The sequence below is a fragment of the Desmodus rotundus genome, chromosome 3 (assembly GCF_022682495.2).
Source record: "Desmodus rotundus isolate HL8 chromosome 3, HLdesRot8A.1, whole genome shotgun sequence".
Classification (NCBI taxonomy): domain Eukaryota; kingdom Metazoa; phylum Chordata; class Mammalia; order Chiroptera; family Phyllostomidae; genus Desmodus; species Desmodus rotundus.
In genome coordinates this window covers 131,914,668-131,930,569 of record NC_071389.1, presented here as the reverse complement: position 1 = coordinate 131,930,569, position 15,902 = coordinate 131,914,668, and the positions used below count along the sequence as shown (strand labels likewise).

Genomic DNA, 15,902 nt, shown 5'->3' with positions numbered 1-15,902 from the left:
TCTTTCCTTATTTACCCAACACCTGTAAATCTAAGCTTCCAGCTACTTTCTTTCTACCTTCCCATACAATGTACCGCTTACACTTACGAGGTTATTTGAAATGAAATAAGAGTTTAGTTCAGGGTTTGTCAGAACAGTTGTGTGACTGATAAAATAAAGTATATCTAATATAAGCCTCTGTTTAAATAGTTTTAATGGAGAACCACATTAATCATTTTTACAATATACTGAAGGAGAGAATCGTAGAATATTAAGCAGTGATAGATATTTATTTATTGAGCACTGACCATGTTTCATAAACTGTGTAAGTACTTTATGTGAAATGTGCCATGTAAATTTCACACAACCCATTTAGTCAGCTATTGTTTTTTATTCCTCGCTTTATAGATAAAGAAGTTAAACAACTGAATTAAGATCAGGCATTTTGAAAGTCCTGTAGACAGTATTTGAACCTCAGTAGTCTGACAGAGTCTAAGCTCTAACCTCTAATTTCTACTGCAGGAGGCACCCAGTAAATGGTGTGGATGATACCTTAAGAGAGTTCCAGCATCATGTAGTTCCTTTGAGTTGGTACCCTTTTAACTCCCTCTAAATGCATGGCTCACTTTGACCCAAGGCCCAAAAGGAGAGCACCATACCTTACCTTTACCTAACACCTATAAGCAGTAGTAACAGCAGCAGCTACAGCGGCCTCACTTGGTAAAGAGATGACCTGTGCTGAATGGTGACTAAATGCCAGGCACTGTGCCAACTACTTTACTTGTAGCATTTTATTTAATCCTCCCAACAACCCTGTGCATGACAGTCCTCACCTCACAGATGAGGAAAATGTGATTCACAGTGGCTGAGTAACTTACCACGTAGCCCACTGAGCAGGAGGCGGCGGCATTTCTCCAGAGTTGAAGCTGTCAATCTCAAAATCTTGAACACTTTCACTTGGTTAAAGTTTGGGTGCAGTTTAACCACTTTTTCATAGTGTACTTCTGCTTCATCTTTAAAACTTTTTTATCACAATTTAGGAGCAATTTGTAGGTGACATTTTATTGGTACTAATGTATATGAAATGTAGGAAACCCAAACTTTGAGCGTTCTCAGTGATGTGTATTTCCATTCAAATAGTATAGGAAATGGAGAAGCCAAAGAACTTATACATATGACCCATGGACATGAACTAAAGGGGGAGAATATGGGTGGGAGACAGTGTGCAGGGTGGAGGGGAATAAAGGGGGGGAAATGGGACAACTGTAGTAGCATGATCAATAAAATATATTTTAAAAATTTTAAATCAACTTTTATACCCAACTTATCTATTTGAATTTCATATATTTTTCCCTCTGTTGCTTTTATTGGTAATTGTCCTTTTAAATATTTCTGTGGTAATTGTTAGCCATTGCTGTATTTTTATATCATTTTCAATACCATGTTCAGTTGAAATGTAAATTCAGACATAGTACACAATGCCAGAAGTAGAACTAGTAACCTTTTATAGTGACATCAAATTGTTTGAAACACATGTCCCAGAAACAGATACTTTGTAATGTGCCAAAATAAAAAAATCCTCAGGGCGGAGAAGGTTTTCCAGGTTATATGTTTTATTCTTATAAGCTCGTCATTTATTTTTTCACAAGATATATAACAAATTTTACATTCATCAGAAGACAGTATCTTTAAAAGGCATAAGAATAGGAATTTTAATTTTTTTAATTTTGAAAGTGCTAGGCATTCTGTTGGTAAAACTTTTTATTTGATTAACAACTGTAATTTTTCACAATACTTATATATTAAGCATGATCTTTGTTGTTACTTTCATAATTAGATATGTTTATCTGTGCTTTCCACATGAGGCAACTGCTATCATCAGAGGCTAGCCCCAGACAGCCAAGTAATTTTATGTAGCAAGGCCAAAAGTGGCATAGATGTCAGGAAAGAGCATCTATTTTTTTTTTTTTTTAATCATTTTGGCCTGTACTTAGGGACTTCACTGACAAGGGGTTCTATACCAAGGGGTTATACCAAGGAGTATAGAACAATCCCTTGGATGCAAGAGGCATCCCCAAAATGAGTAGAAAAGATTCTACCCTTCCAAGATCCAGAACCACTCCCTAAGATAACCATAAGAAAGAAAGATTCAGGCAATTTACCTGAGAGCGGCAACAGTCAGTTGGATCCTACTCACAAATGGGGTGCAACTCCCATTTCTGTCCACACAGATTCAGCCTCAAGTGGGGCACCACCCATATTTCTGTCCAGCCATATTTTGGGGGCCCCCCAACCTGACAGTTGCCTAGGTAAGTTTTCAAAGGCCAGACAATGAGAGAAACAAGAGGGCAATAACTGTCCTTAGGAAAGAAATGACTGACAGCCAGTGAGTACCTGAACACAAATCTGTGGGTCACAATTCAAAGACCTAATTCTTACAAAAAAATTTTGTGGTTGCTAATCTAAATTCGAATAGGAAGGGACAGTGTGAAATTTTACCTTCCTCTCTCGACCAGACACCACAGATAGAGCTGACTTTGGTAAGAATTCTTACCCTTCTGGCAGTTTTCCCAGAACCAGTCTTTAGCCTCTGGAGCCAGTGGGGTTTCCCAGGGGGTCTCATCCTGGTAATGAGAGATTGTAGAAGAGGAAACCTTTAATAGTGAGCGCTTGGCTAACACTGTTTTCCCTAGGGCACCTCATAGATGGGTGAGCTTATCTAGGCTAAAAGTTCTCAACTGAGCCACTATAATTCACAATTATCTTGGTAAAGTTAACCTGCTTGTTCTGGCTTAAAACAAAGTTTTATTTACCTGGGGCCTCACATGGCCGCAGGTCAGTTTAAGTCAGACCTAGTCTGACCCGAAACCAACCCAGTTTCTGAGTCAGACTTAGTCCGAACCTGGACCTGGCCTGGTTTTCAAGTAGGGCCAGTCAGACTCCAGTGTTTTTTGGACCCAGTTCAGAAAAAGAAATGCTCAAATAAATTCTGAAAGCTCACAGCAAAAGCTGTGAAGCTGTGAGAGACTTAGCACCTCCTACGGCAACAAGAAAGCAATGAGTTCCGGGGGCTCCACGGATACCTAGGTCTGGTTGCTCATTACTCATGGGGGCTGTCGGGGTCTCCTTAGGCTCCACCTTCTTACACAAGAACTGTTAATAGATAACCTGAGGCATATTAAAAAATTTTAGATGTTATTTAAGAAAAAATTGATTTGCATTGGTCAGCAGCCATTGTAGAAGATAGAAAGGAGCTTTGAGAAGCTGTTCAAAATAAGACTTTTATAGGCAGAAGGGAGTGGTAACAAAGAAAATAAACTAGGCAAAAGGGCGGGTTGGCCATGGCAAGGTGACTTTAGGGGCTGGCAGGGGTCTATGAGGCAGATTACCAAAATAGTGCTGATCAGTAATCTGTGGCTGATTGGTTTAATGCTGCGGTTCTGAGAGAGAAGAAACTGTGACAATAAGTCTTGGTTTGGTGATGTGGGGCTTAGCATAAATGGGCTGAGGGCTATTGTCTCATTTTTACAAAGGATGTGAATTTTTTCTAATGAATATAAAATACAACAAGCCTTTCACAAAAGAAGCAGAAGAAAAAGTATTTGTCTGACTCATACAACTAAGAAGGGACTAGATAGAGTGAAAATTCGGGATCTTTCAGTTTTGTGCATCTCCTCACCAACAACCATGTTACAAATGTTGTGGGACAGCCTTGTGCTGTTCCAGAACCACCAGTGGGGTCCCACCAGTCACCACCCACAGGCAGAAACTCTGGAGATAGAGCCTGGTGGAAAGGAAAAGGAATCCTTCATTCAGAGCAGGGGTGGCAAACTCATTTTCACCGGGGGCCACATCAACCTCACAGTTGCCTTCAAAGGGCCGAATGTAATTTTAGGACTGTATAAATGCAACTACTCCTTAACTAGGGGCAAGGAGCTGGTGCTGCCCCGGGTGGAAACAAGGTGCCGGCTGGATAAAACCAGGCAGAGGGCTGAAGTCAGCCCACAGGCCTGTGTTTGCCACCTGTGGTTTAGAGTATAGAAGGCTTGAAATAGTGGCAGGCTTTAAGACGCCTCAAAGGAACTAACTCTGCCACCCTCTGTCAGCTCCGTTCTAGGTTGCACCAGGAATTTCTCCTCCCACCCAAAGTACCGCCTGGAGTTTGTGGGTCCAGGTGTCCTATTCGCAGTGGGCTGTCCTCTTCCTCTTTCCAGTGCCCTCCAGTGGTTTGCTACCCCTGTCCCGAAAGTGAGTGCCTTGGGTACAAGGCTCATCCTAGGCTGGAGCAGGCGGAGCAGCAGCAATGGTGGAAACGGCTGTTGTTGGGAGGCCCCCCACTGCAGGTAGGCGGGTGACTGCTGTCGATGTCCCAGTTTCCCCCAAGCCACCCAACCAATGTTGCCCCCAGAGGAGTGCAGGGGTGGCAGCGCTCCGGGCCAGGCAGGACCAAGAGCACTGGCAGGGGGGCGGGGAATACTCCTAGATGATGTGGTTCCCCCAAGGCCTGCAAGTTCAGGAATCTGAGTCCCCAGCTGCTGACCAGCCAGCCAGGGGAGGGGAGAACAAAAACATGAGTTTTTCCGCATGCTCCGCTTTTAAAGATCCCCTAGCTCCAGCATCAGCCCTTGGCAGCTTCTTTTCTGCTCAGTCTTGTGGGCATCCTCCTGGTTGCTAGGACAACATGGGCATGCGCAGTCTTCTGCGCTTTTCCACTGCTCCCCATGGGGTGGTGTAGCAATGTTACAGGACTGATTTCACAACAAAGGGGTCTACGTGAATAACAACATTATTAGTTCCCTATTTTATTCTTTGGTGACTCCTTATCCACAGCCTGAATACAGTTTTTAAACATTCAGATCTTGCCCACCCTATGAAAACAAACCTCCTTTTCTAGAAATGCAGATTTTTATTCCCAGACCCACTGAATCACAAGCCTTGGATGTTATGGGATCTGCATATTTATCAGCTTTACAGGTTACTGTATGTGCACAGAGATTTGACACTTATTTAAAAGGTAAAATTAGCAGGCCTGGTGATTGATTACATGTGAAGAGAAAGGAATCATCCAGGATTTTCTCAAAGTCTATCTGAATGATGAATGATTGTTTGTTTGTTTGTTTGTTTGTTTTTGATGAATGATGGTATTAATTGAGGTATGAGGGACAATTGAGAAGAAAAGATATGGTATATTTGAGATTTCTCAAAGACAATAAGCACCAGGACAAAGATTTAGGAATCATCAGTATACAGGGGTGGGCAAAAGTAGATTACAGTAGTATTATGGAAAATAATACAATAATTAATAAATAATAATACAAGAAAAAAGTGTTACACGTACAACTCTGACCCTACTTTTGCCCCACCCTGCATATTGTTGGTGGTTGTAACTCTATGAAGGGGTGAGCTTATCCAGGGGAATCACAGAGTAAGAAGTCAGATGGGTCAAGGGGCGATCCCTGAGGAATACCAGTTTCAGGGGAGCTCAGGTAGACAGGCATCGGTAACACACAATGCAATATACAGATGATATACTATAGAAGTTTACATGTGAAACTTACATCATCTTATTAATCAAAGTCAACCCAATACATGTAATGAAATTAAAAAAAAAAGAAATCTGAGGAGTGGTTAGGGGAGGAGGACTAGAACTAGGACAAAGTCCAATATATCATGAAAGACAGCTTCATGAATTAAAATTTCAGTGAGTGAAAATTCAACCGTGTTATAGTAGTAGTGACTTAGATGTTACTACTTGTTATGTCACGTATTATCATTAGATAATAGGAATTTTAATTTAGCAACGTATTGAGATCATTGTGCTCTTAGCAAGATAGTACTCAATAGAATTATGAAAGCAGAAACAGGTTTGAAATTGGGTGATAAGTGAAAGTACGGGGATAGGAAAATGTGTACTCCTCCTCCTAGAAAGTAGATTAAAAAGAGGAGAGACAGGGAGATACCTGGAGGATGACTCAGGGCTAAGAATCGCATATTCACAGACAATAATTCATATTGTTTAGTATTATAAGATATAGAAAAAGCATGGTGATAAAATCCACTAAAAGAAAACTTGTTTTAAAAGATTTTATGTATGTATTTTTAGAGAGAGGGGAAGGAAAGGAGAAAGAGAGGGAGAGAAACATCAATGTGTAGTTGCCTCTTGCATGCCCCCCCCAATGGGGATCCAGCCTGCAACCCAGGCATGTGCCCTGACTGGGAATCGAACCAGCAACCCTTTGGTTCGCAGGCTGGTGCTCAATCCACTGAGCCACACCAGCCAAGGCCACTAAAAGAAAACTTCTATGTTTACAGAATCATCTTATATTCCAGTAATTTATTTGTTTCCTTTTTATTTTGTTTACCTTTAACCTACACCAATTCTAACATTCAAGGAAGATGCTAACTTTTGCTTTAGGGTATGTTTCATATTTTTAAGGCTACATATTCTTGACAAGTGTTTATAATACTAATATGAATAAAGTAATTTCACCACTGCACAATTTCTCTTACATAAAATCATCATGATAAATGTTTTTTAAAACTTTAAATCGAGAATAGTTCTGCAAAAGTCATGTTTATACAATCTTAAAATCATTAACAATTCAAATAATGTTCAAGTATTATCATGTTTATTAAAATTTTACATAATGTATATCAGAGTTGAGTCTGCTGAGCCACAACAATCTTTTTAACCTGCTATTGAAACAAAGCAAATTCGTGCCAGTATTCAATTGATGTTGTGTTAGCTGTTGTTATTGTTTGAGGATATGGGTAGATAATTTGTCCACTAACAAAGGTGTACACTCTGTATGCCACCTTTAGTTACATCTTATAATTTCTTAACTCTCATCATGTTTGCTTCTGAAGTCTTCCTGTGGTTCCATGGTAGATCTATGGCCTGATTCTGCGTATCCTCTGATAGTAGAATATCTAAAGTCATTTCTGGATGAATTTTCTTGTGAATAGCAAATATCTTAGCTCTATCAATATTTATAATAAAGTCCCTTGTGCTCCAGTGCATTTTGTTACCATATATGGTCATTGTCATGGAACATGCAACAGATAACTTATATTCAGTCTCCTCAAACCCGCTACTTCAAAAGAGAAGATCATTGAATGCTTCCACTAACTCTGTGTGTGTGTGTGTATGTGTCTGTATAAGTAGATGTGTTTGTATATACACATATATAAGTTATATATATCTGTGCTTAACACACATATGAAAATGACTAGGTAAGTTGAAATTAATAAGACTTCTATACTCTACATTACACATACCCCCCACAGGCACAGGAAATGATATCACACAACTTAATTTTAATTAATTCATGAAATTTTAAAAAGAATTTGCCTCAAATTATAAACAAACATTTCCCCCCCCCCTTAGGGTCCTATATCATATTCCTTTTTCTGATACTTTATTCACAAATCTCCTTCCCTAGAAATTAATATTTTCATTCCTGGGCTTACTGAATGAGAAACTCTCCGAATAAGGCATGGAAGCTGTGCTTTTGTCACAGTCACGCTTCTTTCCCGGGTCCCTGGTACCTGTGGGGGCGTTCGTGTGGATATATTTACATGGCTTATTTGAAGATGTCACTCCCCAAACTTATGTGAATAGGACTGCTTTTATCACATCAGTCATAGTATTCTGTATTTCAGACTCCAAACCCCATATACAAAGTTTTCTTAAAAAATAATGTCACATACTTTCTTGATTGGTCATTCTGGCCTGATTTAAATTGAAAGAGTTTATTCATCTAGTCATTCAATTGTGTTTATTGAGTGCCCATCATATGCAGAAATTGATTCAGGTGCCTGGAAATTGATAGGTGAAGAGAACAAAGTCTTGGCCCTGAGGAAACATGCTGAATTGTAAGGGAGAGAGGCAACGTAAATGCATTTGTAACATTCTGTAAGTCTTTCTGTTGATTGATTTTCATTTCATTAAAGAGAATCCATGTTGTCTTGCAGTTTCTGGGTTAATGTGATTGCTGAGAAGTACTATAAGTGTTCCTCCTCTGAATAATGTAAATCTGTATATGGTAGTGTTATATACTTATGAACAGATGTTTTTTTAGCTATAGTGGCCTATAAAACTCTTCATAATTATATATATGAATTATTTAATTTCTCTGCTTTTCTTTCCTTTTCCAAATTAATAGTCTGAGGTGAAAATTTGTTACAAGGGGGAAAAATCTGTAACTAGAGTAAATAATTGTATTTTGTAAATCAGTTTTTAAATAATTTAGAATAGTTTATCATGATTTCTTATATGGTATAGCATTTAGTGAATCAGAATAGCCTAAGGCTTTAAAAATTATTACTGAGATTTATCTCATTTGGAGTGTACACTTTCTGATAAGACCTCCCAAATGAGAAAGACAGGGAAAGATATCTTTCTTTTGATATTTACTTTATTGTGCAATTAAAACATATTCATTGAATTTAGAAATTCAGGGGAAATCAACACTTTCTATCTAAATCTTCTACTTTTCTCATTAGATAATGTCTATCTATGATTCATTTCAACAACAAAATAATACTGGATTCACAATAAACCCAGATTTAAGATTGAAATATTTTAGTTTAACATGCAAAAATTTTTTTGATTTCTCAAGAGACAAAAATCAAGGTCAAAGGTAGAACTCTATTTCCTTTTAAATGTATGAGGTTTAAGGATAAAAGAGAATCATTTTTTTCATCTAGTCGAGAAAAACAGCAGGAGATCAAATAGGTCAGGACTAATTGGATCCCATTTTATTGCCTATTTTCAAAAAAACTTTCCATGAGATCTTTCATTCCTTTTCTGAGAGAAGAGTTTATGACATGGCTTGAGAAATTGCTTGATCAAAAATAAGCAGAAGAAATGGAACTAGAGTAATACATACTATAAATGAAAAGTTTTGCTGAAGCCATTATATATGAGAATACTTCGAGAGACCCTGCTTGTTAATAGGTCCCAATTAAATCTGTACAAATATGAGATCTGTTATCCTTGGTTTATGTCTCTCCTTCATAAGAGAAGCCTGGTTACTTCGTGGTTGTGTAAGTCAAATATGCAAGGTTTAAATATGCAAATATACAAGGTGTCAGATGTTTTCCTCACTATTCACTCAGTCACAATGTCTCCTGATGAAATTGGGCTACCACATCTTTTGGTGATTAGATTATGAGAATGGTGAAGCTGCAGGCCACACACCTGGTAGAAAAACTGAAATGCTAGATTTTTTTTTCCCTCTGTCAGTATGTAATTTAAAATTTAAAACAAAACACATTGAAACAACTTTGCAATAACTACTACTGCTACTTTTCTTGCTGCTTATGCTGCTGTCTGCTAAGCCTGGTTTGCATTTGCTACATACAGTCATTTACTCTCCCAACAACTATGTGAGACATGTACTATTACTTTTAAATACATGCAATAAGCACAGAAATGTTACGTAACTGTTACATATCTAATCAATGGCAAAGTCAGTGTTCAAACCTAAGTAACATGTCTCTAAAAGTACTATTTCTAATTCAGCTATACAGCCTGTGTATTATACTCACATTAAACTACATGACACAACCACACTATGTTGAAATTAAATTAGCCTCTTCATTGATTTTCTGAGTGCAAAATCATAGATAAGTTCTCTCATTTGTGGGGACCTTGCTTGTTGAGACGATTATATATCAGCACTGGGAATTAGGAATGAGGTCAGGACGCTGCCTAAGGATACTAGATTTGGAGACTGTAAACTGCAAAACTGTTTAGAAGAAGCAGAAATCAACTGCTGCGTAGTGGTGATCATTCGAACAGAAAGCTAAGGTTTCCGAAGAAGATATATTTATTTTTGTCCGGTGTGTAAATGCGTGTGCAGGAGGCTGGATCACGCATAAATGCCCACATAAAGGGGAATTCTAATATGGAATTTAAGGGTATCTTATGTACATGACTCCTCAAAGGATGCTTTTAAATTACCCTTTTATTACTAAAGCACTGGGTAGGCATGAATTGGATGACTAAGTTCATATTTCTGTTATGTGGTCAGACATTGAATGAAGACTATTTTAGCCTATGCTATAAAATATCTCAGCTTAAAAATAAAGTATGAGTCATCTGCTAGGATGGTATATGCAGCAGATAAAACTCGCAGCACCTTTTACACATTCTTCTGTGTCAACTTTACCAAGTCATTTACACATAATTGAAAAGAAATTGTTTTTCTTTATAGGATTTTACATAATAACTGATTGTTATGTGGCTCTGATGTATCAAACTCAACCTCACAGTAATCATCACAGAAAACGTTTTCTTAGAAATTTAAGGATCCTTACATATTCAGAAATGGCCAAGACAATAAAACTGTGTGTTGAAAAAAATATACTGTGAATTATGTGGACTTTCTTTAATGATTTATACTGATAATTAGCAACAGTGCAGACAATCAATAGATCATTTACTGTTTTTCCCCAACATTGCTTCTCTTTTACAAATATAATTAAAATAGAATTAGAGTTGTACAAATGCATGAAAATCATAACAAGAAAAATGATTATTTTTATGGCTATATTGGTAAAAAATGTTTAACACTTTCAAATAATTTTATAGAGAGCCCTTATATAGCGAATGTATAAAATTGAATGATAGATTAGAATTGTATGAAATTTGAGTTTGGTGTTTGTATAATTATTCTTTTCTTTGTAAACAATTATACAGTTTTGTAAACCTCAAAACTTGTTGGCTTAAAACAACAGCATTTATTACCTTACAATATATGTGGGTCAGCATTTGGTGCAGTTTACCTGGGTTCTCACACTCCAGACCTCTCAGAAAGCTTCAGTCTAAGTGTTAGCTAGGGCTGCAGGCATCTGACGCTCAAGCAGAGGGGAAAGGGCTTCCAAGTTTGTTTAGAGTTGCTCAGCTAGCTTCAGTTCCTGGCGGGTCATCAGCATGAGACATTTGTTTCCTGCCCTGTGGACCTCCCCATAGGGTATTACTCCCAATGTGTCAGCATCCCCGGGAGGGTTCTGAGAGAAAGACAGAGAGGTGTCGCGGATTTTTGTGGTCTAATCTCAGATGTGACATCTCATCATTTTTGCCGTATTTTCATTAGGTCCAACCTACATGCAAGGTCTGGATTATTACAGAAGAGCATTAATTCCAGGGGATGGAATCATTGAGAGGCATTTTAGAGTCTTCCAACCTCAGTTTCCAAAAGCATCTTAAACAATATTGTAAAATAAATGAGATGTATCTTTTTCTTCTCTTTTCTTTTTAATAATTTTTATTCTTAGGGAATTTTCTCCCTGGGTGTTACCTTTGTTCTGAAATTGCTTTTTCCTTTCCATGACTGATTAAAGTTTGCTTTGGGCTATTGTCTATCAGTAGGTATTTGCTGAAGTTATCTTACATGCAAAACATTTGGCTAATGCAATGAAGATAATAAAAGAATAAGTAACTTAATGCACTTCCTCCCAATGAGTTTACACTGGAGGAGCTTAAGATTGGATAGAACCTGTTGAAATGATTTAGTTATGTTAGTGACTAATTCCAGTATGTGTTATTTATTAACAATGCCTAAGGTTTCAATGCCTTAGAAAAGAAGAATAACATATAATGAGATGATTTTATATTCTAGGACTTGAAAGGAGATACTTTTTGGCATAGGTGTTAGGAAGGCCTTGCTTCCACCATGCAGGCTATAGCACCTGCCTACTTCCATGGTTTGGGGCTTTTTAAATCAACATATTTGTTGAGAGCCTACAGATCACAGAGAGTTGTAGATAATTCTTGGCTAGGGGGTGTTAGAATGTTTATGGAAAAAACATACAGAATGATAACATAAGCCAATATGTAATGCAAATAAATATAATAGAAATTTAGTGGATAGAGGTCACAGGCTGACCAAGAGAATGTTGTTTTCAATCTGAGGTGTCTTATAGTTCCTGTGATTCAGGCTAAGATGACTCTGGCTTACATTTTTAATACCCGCCCCCGAGGCCCCGGAGGAGGCTGAAATAAACGATCCACCGGAGATGTCTACATCTTAATTTTTAGAACATGCAGATTAAGAAACGCATCTTAATTTTTAGGTACCTAACATGGTAAAGGGACTTTGCAGGTATGTTTAAGGATCTTGAGATGGGCAGATCACTCTTAATTACCTGGGTGATCCAATGTAATCATAAGGGTACTTATAGAGGGAGGCCAGAGGCATGGAGTCAGAAAAAGATGTGAAGATGGAACCACAAATTGAAGTGATGCTCTTTGAAGGAGAGTGGGGCCGTGAGCCAGGAATGCTGGTGGCTTCTCTAGAAGCAGGAAAAGGCAAGGATATGGGTTCTCTCCCGAAGTCTCCAAAAGGAACAGAGCCTGCCAACACCTTGATTTTTAGAATTCTGATCTCCAGAGATGAAAGAGAATAAATTTGTGTTGTTTTAAGCCTCTAAATTTGTAGTAAGTGGTTAAAGCAACTACAAAAATTTAATACACTCCTAATCTATTAGGTTTCCACTCATTCAACTCCAGGCTAGGCTGATTAACCCTCTTAAGCCGTCCTCTTAGGTCAACTACCTTTCAAGATGTACTTCCTCCTGTGTAGCCCAAATCTGGTCCTTGAGAATATATATATGCATGTGTGCATGTATATGTGTGTGTGTTTGGGGGATAGAAACAGGGACAGGCTTTGGTGCCCATGTCTGAAGATGCCAGATATCCTAAAAAGTAATGACACTGTACTCTACACAAAGAAGACAACAAACATTGGTAAAGATGTGACGAAATTATAACCCTTATACACTGTTGGTAGGAATGCAAAATGGTGCAGCTTCTATGGAAAAGAGCATGGAGAGTTCTCAAAAAATTGAAATTAGAAGTACCATATGATCCAGCAGTCCCACTTCTGGGAATTTATTTGTAAGAATTGAAATCAGGATCTCAAAAATATGGTAGTACTTACATATTAACTGCAGCACCATTCACAGCAGCTGAGATGTGGAAAAGACCTAAATGGATGACTGGGTAAGGGAAATGTGGAATGTACTCACATAATATCACACACATACACACACAAAATACACATGCTGGAATATTATACAGGCTTTAAAAAGAGGAAATCCTGCCAGGTGCAATGATATGGGTATGCTCTGCTTCTATGATTTTGGCTATTTTAGATACCTCAGATAAGTGGAGTCATGCAAAGTTAGTCCTCTGTGACTGGCTTATTTCACATATCATTGCATTCGGCAGAATTTCCTTCTTATTAAAACTATAATATTACAGCACATATATGTGTGTGCAGTGTTATGTGAGTACCTTCCATACTTTCCTTACCTGGGTATTGGGTTTTTGTAAAGTTGATTAGATGAATAAAAGAAAACAAGACTGTATATATAACATACAAGGTCTGTTCAGAAGGTATCCAGCCATGTACTATGAAAAATAGAGACATTTATTGAAGAAGATACAAGATAAAAGAAACATTGTACATAGGACAATGATGCCTCAGTCTCCTTTAAAGTAGGCACCTTGGGACCTCACACAGTTCTCCTAATCGCCATCAGCTGTCCTGTCATATTTTCCTGAATCTCATCAACAGTCTGAAATCTCTTCCCTTTCAAAGGTGATTTTAGTTTTAGGAAAAGCCAGAAGTTGCAGGGTGCCAAATGTGGGCTGTAGTGGGGCTGAGTCACCTGGGTGATTTGATGTTTCACCAAAAAACTTCACGAGACGTGATGCATGAGTGGGTGCATTGTCGTGATGAAGCTGCCAACCACCAGTTGCTAATAGCTGTGGCCTTCTGAGTCATCCAAATAGTTTCTGTGGAGAAGCGTTCAGGCTTAATGCAAAATTTGATGCAGATTCATTGCTCTAGTCACTCAGTCATTTTGTATGCGATGGTCACTCAGTACACATACTTATTCAACAGCATCTATTGCCCCCACTGACTAGTACAGTGAAGTCATCATTGTTCATGCATGTACATTCCAGTCCACTGCCCTTAGCTGCCAGGTTACATCGATGTTATGCAAAACATTCTCCTTATATTAGCAATGGCTAGACCATTTCTGGACAGACCTCATATACTAACTACTGAACATTCTGCCATAATATATTAAATATATACATATATGTATATACACACATACATATTATATATATAATTATACATATATATATATAGATTTCTTACCCAATATACAAATAAGAAAAGATGCTTATAAATTCTGGCAGAACCTTTCCTATAGTATTTTAGCATGGCCTCTTGTAGGTCCTTGCTTGAGAATGTGGAGATACTTGTCACCATAGCTTTGTTCTTGGCCTTGGGGCCAAGCTAAATTTGAGAAACTTTCCAATTTCAGTATTGGGTTATATATAGCTACTGTACTGTGCACTCAGAAGTCACAATCTAGTTTAGAGGATGCTGGAGGAATAGGAGTAAAGGCTGAGTATATTAAGAAGAGTAACTTCGGTCAGTCCTTGCTTTGCATGGTACTGCGTTAACGGAAACCAGCAATGCCAGAATCAGAGAGCTGTGTCCTTGCTTTGCACAGTAACTGAGTTACACGTACCAGTGCAAAGCCAGCACCTGGTTCTTACATCCACCAGTTTTGGTTAATAATGTATTGTGCAGAGTGAGGACTGTACATTTTTCTGTCTGGGTGGCTTTAAGCAACACAAATATTCAAACTTCTTTGCCACTGCACTAACTTAAACAGCCTTAGCATTCCCTGCACTTTGGAATTATTACCTAACTATGTGGCTCAGCTAAATGCTTTCAGTTATATTTGGGAGGAATAATAAATTATGAAAAATATGTTCCAGAAATATTAAGGAAAGGAGTGATCTAAATATGAAATATTCTAACATAATTTTAGTAAATTAAAACTTGGATTTTTTGATTTTTTTTGGAAACTTGACCAGATGAACAGAAGAAACAGCGCTATCTATGCAACATATACTGACTACTACTGAAAATTCTGCCACTGACTCTCAATCTCCAGGGTGGAAGACTCTAACGTTATGCTATAGTCTCAACTCGTTCAGCAGCATAACATCAGTGCATGTTATGCCCTGATTTCAGTCTGTTTTATTTCCTTTCATTTAATAGTACTTTGAGAATATGATATTGATATCAGAATCCTGGTAGAATCAATTCCAATGGAACTTCCCAGAGAAAGATAGAGAAGTTATATGTCCTGTTGCTATTTCTGGTTATCATTCTTTTATTTATTTATTTATTTTTTAATTTTTATTGTTATTCAATTACAGTTGTATGCCTTTTCTCCCCATCCCTCCACCCCACCCCAGGTGAACCCACCTCCCTCCCCCACCTCCACCCTCCCCCTTGGTTTTGTCCACGTGTCCTTTATAGTAGTTCCTGTAATCCCCTGGTTATCATTCTAATCTTCATTATTCATTGAAATAACAGAGGAAATAGGAAACGAAATTTAAATTTACTTCTCGTGATTTTAAACTTGGTAAATTAATTTTTTTCCAAAGAAATAGCAAGGCAAAGGGAATTTGCATCTTTCTTACATTCAAATTAGACCTATTAAAAAAGATGTTATTTAATTAATTTTAGAGAGCGGGGAAGGGAGGGAGTAAAAGAGGGAGAGAAGCATCGGTGGGAGAGAGAAACATCCATTGGTTTACTCTCATATGCCCCCTCACCAGGACCAAACCCACAACCCAGGCATGTGCCTGACTAGGATTCCAACGGGAAACTATTAGCTTTTCCGGACAACACCCAACCAACTGAGCCACAGTGATCAGGGCCAACTTAGACTTCTTTCTGAAAATTTTGCATATCTGATTTTAGATAGGATTACTAATTGCTATTTTCAAGTTCACTTCTCTTTCCCAGCTCCATCTGATTCCTCCATGGCTGTTATTTCCAAAATTAAGGTATGAGCATGAAGTACTTAATATTTAG

At 38.0% G+C, this 15,902-nt stretch overlaps 1 protein-coding gene across 15 annotated transcripts in view; it reads left to right on the top strand.

Annotated features, from left to right (window-relative positions):
* Nucleotides 1-15,902, top strand: part of PPFIA2 (PTPRF interacting protein alpha 2) — a 446,500-nt gene that overhangs the window by 55,147 nt on the left and 375,451 nt on the right. The gene's annotated exons all lie outside the window — the stretch shown is intronic.